This window comes from Populus euphratica, unplaced genomic scaffold (genome assembly GCF_000495115.2).
Source record: "Populus euphratica unplaced genomic scaffold, PopEup_1.0 scaffold524.1, whole genome shotgun sequence".
NCBI classification, from domain to species: domain Eukaryota; kingdom Viridiplantae; phylum Streptophyta; class Magnoliopsida; order Malpighiales; family Salicaceae; genus Populus; species Populus euphratica.
Genome location: NW_011500406.1, coordinates 13,566 through 21,727, shown reverse-complemented (window position 1 = coordinate 21,727; position 8,162 = coordinate 13,566).

Sequence of the window (8,162 nt, the reverse complement as noted above, 5' to 3'; positions counted from 1 at the left end):
ATTCAATTAATGCTAATACTTGTAAATCTCGTCAAGCATTCATGATTATAACTTATGTTAACAACAAATCAAGTTCCTTTCATAGCTTAGGTGTCGGTTATACCATATAATATGAACTATGAAAGTGCCAAGCATTTGTTGTACCAAGTGTTATACAATATAAATCAAGATTAGTCATTTAACAAGCAAAGTATTAAATAGTGAACAAGATAACAAATATAAAACATGTTAGTATCAAACATTAAAGTCCATATTTAGTTTACATTATACTTATTCTTACACCATTAGTGTAACCTTTTCACCTTGACATAACTAACTTAGCTAGACATAATGAAAGAAAGCAAAATAGATAAACAAAATAAGAACATAAAAGTTAACTAAGTAAAGGAAAGGAAATGAAAGGCACAAACTTAATATTAATGAATGCAAAGCATAAACATTACAAAAAATACAAAGAGAGAAAGGAAGAGCATGATCGTGATCTAGAAACCAAGATGCCTAAATGCATGGCAAATGCCTCCTTTTATAGGCCAAAATTGGGAACTATTGATTTGATGACTAATTGATAAGTGGGTGACCAACTTTTGACTTGGTGACAATCCTTATCTTCTCTTGTCTGCCCAAAACTTCATTGATAACGTCAAAATTGGAGCCAGTTGCAAACATGAAAGTTGTAGAAAATTGTCTCAGCTTTCTTGTGTAAAACATTCAGCTCATTTGGATTTCTAGAACTCCAGATATGGCCAAAATACTGAACAGTGCTCGGGCTGGAAGAGAGATTCGGGCTTCTTTGTTGTTGCTACAATTTGGACTTGAAAATGACCTTTTTAGATCTTGGGCTCCACATGAAAGTTGTAGGCCTATGTCTTACCTTTCCATCCATATAAATTGGAACTAAATCTGAGATCTATAACTCTAGATATGACCCAATTACCGAACAGTGTTCCGATTTGGATTGCACCGACATCTCTTTTCTAAGTTTGGCTATCTCTTTATCCTTGCAATTTAAGTTCTTAAAGTCATCAATCAATCCTTTCATTTATGTTATAGGCCTGCATTTAAAATGAAAATTTACCACAAATTAAAGGTATCTTATATTATTAGATATATTATTATAAAACATGCTTTGGTTAAGGAGTTATTGATACTTTAAGTGCAAAATGATGATATAAAACCATGATAAAAATGCACTTTTAAGTACTAATCACACCCCCCAACCAGCTTATTACTAGTCCCTAGTAATCAAAGTGTAAAATAGAAAAACAATTTGCAAATTCCACAAAGCAAGGTATTCATCATTTAACTTCCATTAATGTATCCAAATAAACAAACTCTCATTAAATTTATATATCTGCTCAATACCTCTTAACAAGATATTAATAAACCTTTCTTTTGTGCTCAATGTATCAACACATAATTATGGGGCTTTTCTTGGAAGAAAACAAAATTTTTGTTCTAATGTTTAAGGTTAACTTCCTTGGGCTGGGATTATTATTTTTGTCTTTTCTTTTTTTTTTCTTTTTTTTTTTTTAAATATATATACATATAATTTAAAAACATCATGCATCTTTAACCCATGTAACGAGCTTTCAGTTAATGACTCCCAGACCAGTTGGTCTTAGGGCATTAGGTGTTAAGACACCCCTACGAGCTTAATAACTCGGGTCGCAGATACTGATATGTAGATAGTGCAATGTTTGATTTCCTTAAGCTTTTCTCCTCAACCCATGTAACAAGCGTTGGTCCAACAGCTCCCTAGTCAGTTGACTTTAGGGTATTAGGTGTTAAAACACCCCTTCGGGCTTAATTGCTTAGATTAGGGAGGCTACGAAACCAAACTTATCTACATTTTTATTATCATCATTTTTTCTTTTTTCTTTTTTTTTTCTTTTTTTTCATGTTTTTTTTTCTTAATTATATACAATCCCTTTCCCTTAGTTGTTACCTTTAACAAAAGAACATAAATAATGTAATAATCCAATATGCAACCCACAATCATATGTTAAAGTGTGTGTGCGTAAATTAAGGTTTAAGAATACATGTTAAATAAGTATGTGAGCAGAATTAAGTGATAACAATGCGAGAGTTTGTAAATCTGAATATTTCAGGAAGTATTATAATAGACCTTGTTAAGAATGGTTACTAAGATGCGTCTCAAGAGTCACTTTAACAAAAGAGCTCCTTTACTCTGCCATCCTAGTAACAACAATTATGCACATGCTTTATGAAATGAAAAACAATTTTTTTTTTTTATCAACTACTACCCTCTCCCCCCAACCAAAACGAGACATTGTCCTCAATGTTTTAAGGTAGAAAGATAGAGTATAGAAGATATCATCTGAAATAACGAACACCGACAAACCTGAAACACACTAAAACAAAAATAAGAAATAACAAAACACAATAATAAAACCAAAAGACACAAAAATTCACAAATGAAGGCTCAAATCCAATCTAAGCTTTTTACGGCTTTCTGTAGATGACCAATTTATGCGACTCATGGAAGGATCAATCACAGGAATGAAAGATTGTAGTTGGTCAATCAATTGTTCAGTAGTAGTAGCAGAGATTATGATTTGTCGTGTAGAAGATGTTAGAAATTCCTGTTCGACAGCATGATCAAGAAAAGACAACAATTTATCATAATAACCATTAACATTTAACAAACCTATGGGTTTATGGTGAATACGCAGTTGAGCCCAAGAGGAAATATGAAAGATCTCTTCCAATGTGCCTAGACCACCTGGTAAAGCAATGAAGGCATCAACATGGTTAAACATTGCATTCATTCGAGTTGACATTGTAGAGATCTGAAGTTCCTCTCCAATTGTTTTTCCAATGATGTCCCCTTGTGCCAAAGCTATTGACACACCTCCCATTAACCCACGACTATCTCCCCCATACACTAAATGAATCTTTCTCTCAGCTAGCACCTGACCAAGATGATTTGCTGATTCTAAAAACTCCTTTTCTTTCCCAAGACTAGATCCACCAAAAACACAAATATTTCTTATTTGATGACTTGAGGAACTTGCCATTTCTACACACTTGTGTATTTGTTGAATGTATGGGTTGAGTAGAAATGAAAGGAAGGAAGAGAGGGTTTTATAGATGAGAAATGAGAAAGGCAATCATAATACCTATATATAGGCTAGCTGGAGTCTCACACTCTCTCTTTCTCTTTTTATTTATTTATTTATTTACTTTTTGAAAAAGCATGTGTATGTACAGGTAGTTGTGATTGTGGCTCACATCTTCCCTTGGTTTTACGTCCAAGAACGGCTTAAACACCCTCTATGAGTCGGGGATAGGCTTCCCATCCAGTTTTCTTAAAAACTGGCAAACAAGGTCTTGTTTAGTCAGATTCCCAAGACTAAGTCGATCATGTTCTTTATGAAATAGTGGCCATAAATCATGAATTACACGATGCACATCTCCACTAGGATGCGTCTCAAGAGTCAATAGAAGATTATCTAAAGACTCCTTACTCAGGCCATCCTTAATGAATTGTATTTTATTTTCACGGTTTATAGATACCATTCCTAAAGAACGATATTGTGTATTACAAGTCCATCTAGCACATCGATGACAGACTTCTAGTCGTTTTGCACGACGTTTCTTTGCAAAAGTGCTTTTACCTATTCCAGGCATGTGTGAAATGAAGAAGTTAGAGGACTCACCTGATAATTGGACCTTTGCTTCAATCAACCAGCGAATATCTTCAGGAATTCCATGATTCATTGACAATCTCAATCTTGCACATCTAGCACGGTAAATTTTTGTAATCGCATTCTGAGGCAGAACGGGAAAATACTTTTTTAATTTTTCAAGATTAGTGTCCATTTCATATGAGAATTAGAAGAGAGATTCAAAGAATTGCACAAATATATACACAAATATCAGTTATTGTGGGAAACTGAAAGAACCGACTTAAGTCACGGAGTACCGTTGTCCGCCATTTGACTGGGGTGAGAGAAACTTGCAAAAATCACTCAAAAAGAAACAAAAATAAAATAAAATCAATCTTTATATACAGGATCACCCAATTCAATAGAGTTATGTTCAACTGAAAAATTGTCAAAGTAAACTTTCAGATGATGTCCATTTACCTTGAAAACATTGCCATTCTTTGGATTCTCGATGTCATAGGCCCCATATGAATACACATGTTTCACAATAAAAGGACCGCTCCATCTTGATCTTAATTTTCCAGGAAATAAATGCAGTCGAGAATTATAAAGCAAGACTTTTTGACCAACATTGAAGGTTTTTCTTTGTATTTTCTTGTCATGAAACTCTTTAATTCTTGCTTTATGAATTCTTGAATTTTCATATGCATCATTTCTTATTTCCTCAAGCTCATTTATTTGTAATTTTCGCAGTTGACTAGCATCATCCAGATTTGAATTGAAAGCTTTAATAGCCCAATAAGCTTTATGTTCAAGTTCCACAGGCAAGTGACAAGGTTTTCCATAGACTAGTCTATAAGGTGACATACCTAATGATGTTTTATAAGTAGTTCGATAAGCCCAAAGTGCATCATTAAGTCTTAAAGATCAGTCTTTCCTATTAGGGTTCACTGTTTTCTCCAAAATATGTTTGATCTCCCTATTAGCAAGCTCTACTTGTCCACTTGTTTGAGGGTGATAAGGGGTGGCAACTTTGTGTGTGATTCCATATTTCTTCATTAAAGACTCAAATGGCTTGTTGTAGAAATGTGTTCCACCATCACTTATTATGGCTCGAGGGACTCCAAATCGACTCAAAATATTTTCTTTCAAAAACTTTATCACTGTTTTGCGATCATTGTTTCGACTTGGAATTGCCTCTATCCATTTTGAAACATAATCTACTGCGACTACTATGTATAAGAAACCAAATGATGGAGGGAATGGACCCATGAAATCTATACCCCAACAATCAAAGATCTCAATGACAATAATAGGATTTAAAGGTATCATATGATGTTTTGAAATAGATCCAAACTTTTGACAATTTTCACAAGACTTACAGAATGCATGTGAGTCTTTGAACATGGTGGGCCAATAAAATCAACTTTGTAAGATTTTTGCAGTTGTCTTTCTTGATGAGAAATGGCCCCCACATGCCTCAGAATGACAAAATTTAATGACACTACTTACCTCATTGTCCGGAATGCATCTTCGAAATATTTGATTAGGACAATATTTGAATAAATAAGGATCATCCCAATAAAAGTTCTTCACTTCGTTCAAGAACTTTCTTTTATCTTGGGTACTCCAATGAGCTGGCAATTGTCCTGAAACAAGAAAATTGACAATATTAACAAACCAAGGCATTGTAGAGACAGAAAGTAAAGATTCATCGGGAAAGTAGTCATCGATTGGTGTGATGTCAGTTTTCGAATCTGTTGTCAATCTTGACAAGTGATCTGCGACAACATTTTCGCTGCCTTTCTTATCTTTGATTGTGATATCAAATTCTTGAAGTAATAAAATCCACCGCACCAATCTAGCCTTAGAATCTTTCTTAGAAAGAAGATATTTCAATGCTGCATGATCACTAAAAACAACAACAGGTGAGCCAACAAGATAAGATCTGAATTTTTCACATGCAAATACTACTGCAAGTAATTCGTTTTCAGTGGTGGTATAATTCATTTGAGCACTATTTAAAGTTTTACTTGTATAGTAAATTACATAAGGTTTCTTATCTTTTCTTTGTCCCAAAACAGCACCTACGGCATAATCACTAGTATCACACATTATTTCAAAAGGTAATGACCAATCGGGAGGTTGAATGATAGGAGCACAAGTAAGCAAGTTTTTAAGTTTAACAAAGGCTTCTTCACAATGTTCAGTCCATTCAAAAATAGTATCCTTTGTTAGAAGGTTACTTAAAGGCTTAGATATTACACTAAAATCTTTGATGAACCTTCTATAAAAACCAGCATGTCCCAGGAATGATCTAACATCTTTAAGAGATTTTGGTATTGGCAAGTTTGCAATTAACTCGATTTTAGATTTGTCAACCTCAATTCCTTTTGATGAAACAATGTGACCAAGTACAATGTCGTTTCTTACCATAAAATGACATTTTTCCCAATTCAGCACAAGATTCTTCTCTTCACACCTGGTCAAAACCTTTTCTAAGTTAGTCAAACAATCATCAAATGAATAGCCAAAAACAGAAAAATCATCCATGAAAATCTCAAGAAAATGTTCAACTATATCACTAAATATACTAAGCATGCATCTTTGAAATGTGGCTGGTGCATTACATAATCCAAAAGGCATCCTTCGATATGCAAAAGTACCAAATGGACATATGAAAGTAGTCTTTTCTTGATCTTCCAATGCAATTTCAATTTGGTTGTAACCCGAATAGCCATCTAGGAAACAATAAAATTCATGACCTGTAACTCTTTCTAGGATTTGATCCATGAAAGGTAAAGGAAAATGATCTTTTCTAGTCATTGAATTAAGTTTTCTACAGTCAATGCACATGCGCCAACCAGTAACAGTTCTAGTGGGAATTAACTCATTGTTCTCATTTGTTATCACAGTAACTCTAGACTTCTTAGGTACAACTTGGGTAGGACTTACCCATTTGCTATCAGAAATAGGATAAATGATTTCATTATCTAGAAGCTTAATGACTTCATTTTTCACTACTTCTTTCATATTAGGATTTAGCCTTCGTTGCATTTCTCTAGAGGGTTTAGCATTTTCCTCTAAATAAATTCTGTGTGTACAAATCAAAGGACTAATTCCTTTTATATCAGCTATGGTCCATTCTAATGCATTTTTGTGCATTTTCAGAGTTTGTAATAACTTACCTTCTTGATGTGCATTAAGTTTGGAAGAGATTATTACCGGAAAAGTTTCATTTTCTCCTAAAAACGAGTATTTGAGATTGGATGGCAACGACTTCAAATCAGGTTTTGGTGGTTGAACACTTGAAGGTATGGACTTAATTGATCGTGGTGGTAATTCCTCAATTTGTGGCCTCCAATTACTTGTCTTTGATTCTTCCTGAAAATAAATCATTTCCAAATCCTCAGATTCATCAATCTCAATTTCATTGGAAGTGGTTGGAAATTGATCATGAATTAATTTTTCAGTAAAGTCCACTTCCTGTAAATCATTATCATCTCTAGCTTGCTTGCAAATGTTGAAAATATTCATCTCTAATGTCATGTTTCCAAATGATAGCTTCATCAGTCCATTCCTACAATTAATCAATGCATTAGAAGTTGCAAGAAATGGACGTTCTAAAATAACAGGAAATGAATTACATACTTCAACAGGTTGTGTGTCCAAGACAATAAAATCCACAGGATAAATGAATTTATCAACTTGTACTAACACATCTTCAATTATTCCTCTAGGCACTTTTATAGATCTATCGGCAAGTAAAAGAGTTATAGAAGTTGGTTTTAACTCACCTAGATTGAGACTCTGAAAAATTGAATATGGAAGTAAATTCACACTAGCACCAAGATCAAGTAAGGCTCTTTCAATTTTATGCTCTCCAATAAAGCAGGAAATTGTAGGACAACCAGGGTCTTTATATTTCAAAGCATTATTGTTTTGAAGAATGACACTTACTTGTTCCACTAGAAAGGCTTTCTTTTTCACATTCAGTTTCCTCTTCAAAGTGCATAGATCTTTCAAAAATTTAGCATAGGAAGGAACCTGTTTAATAGCATCCAGCAAAGGTATATTGATCCTTACCTGTTTGAAAGTTTCAAAGATTTCAGAGTTGTGATTAACTTTCCTTTGTTTGGTCATAGCTTGAGGAAATGGAAGTGTTGGCATAGAATCAGTCTTTTCTTTGCAATTTTCAAATTCAACCCCTTCCTTACCCTCAGAGATTGACTCATCATCTTTCTCATAAGGTTCAAGAGAGGGTTTTTCAATAACCTTACCACTGCGCAGAGTAGTGACTGATTTGACTTGATCCATGTGTTGGTTTCCTGAACTACTTGCATTTGCATTATATTGCCCATTGGGATTTTGTTGTGGTTGAGATGGAAACTTACCTTTCTCTTAGAAACTGAGAGCAGATGTTAATTTTGCAAGAGTATCTTTAAAATCTATCATGTTTTGAGCAAGTTGAGTATTGATTGTCTCTTGCTTTTCAATGAATGCATGCAATGTTTCCTCAAGATTTCTTCTAGG